Source organism: Rousettus aegyptiacus, unplaced genomic scaffold (assembly GCF_014176215.1).
Source record: "Rousettus aegyptiacus isolate mRouAeg1 unplaced genomic scaffold, mRouAeg1.p scaffold_m13_p_10, whole genome shotgun sequence".
NCBI lineage: Eukaryota > Metazoa > Chordata > Mammalia > Chiroptera > Pteropodidae > Rousettus > Rousettus aegyptiacus.
This window is the reverse complement of record NW_023416285.1, coordinates 60,927,915-60,928,639: the sequence shown is the minus strand read 5'-3', so window position 1 is coordinate 60,928,639 and position 725 is coordinate 60,927,915. Positions and strand designations below refer to the sequence as shown.

Here is a 725-nt window from a genome sequence, read left to right as displayed (position 1 = left end):
ATCTGAATTCTATCATTAATTGTAATTATCAGGCTGGAGATTCTCTATATTTTTCAAGTAGACATTGATATTTGTAAATAAGACACTGAGTTCCATTTCAATTCTGTACTTATTATTTGTCTTTATCTCTCATAGTATTTGTACGGATCATAGATGTGATATTCAATAGATGTGTCTTGTGCCGATTATAATGGACATTATTCTAACACTTTATCATCATAAGTAAAATCAGTTAAGTATATTTGTAAATACACTTTATCAAATTTAATACGATCTCTTGTCTTCATTTACTAAGTTTTTTGTTTTCTAATCATGAAGAGGTGTTTACTTCTTCAAATACTTTTTATCATTTTTTTCACATGGAATGTTTCACAAAGTTGCACGTCATCCCTGCACAGGGGCCATGTTAATCTCTGTATTGTTCTAATTTTAGTATATATGTTGCCAAAGAAAGTGCTTTCTTCGAAAACTTTAATTGCACTTTTTGAGTTAACATTATTATTTTTCTTTAATAATCTGTTAATATAGTAAATTATATAAATGGAATTTTTAATATTAGGATGATTCAGGGTACTTAGAATGAATCAAACTTGGTTATGATGTACAATGAACTTGATATTTTGTAGCATTTTGTTTCCAATATTTTGTTTAGGGTTATTGCAATTATGTTCATAGTGGCCTCAAATTGAAAAAGTGGGTGAGTGCTACTTCTTTCTGTTTTCTAA

General features: G+C 28.0%; 1 non-coding gene across 1 annotated transcript; it reads right to left on the bottom strand.

Moving 5' to 3' along the window:
- Positions 1-353: 353 nt before the first annotated feature.
- Positions 354-455, bottom strand: LOC118608816. The gene has a single exon (XR_004953195.1). It is a non-coding gene; the product is annotated as a U6 spliceosomal RNA (small nuclear RNA).
- Positions 456-725: the final 270 nt, after the last annotated feature.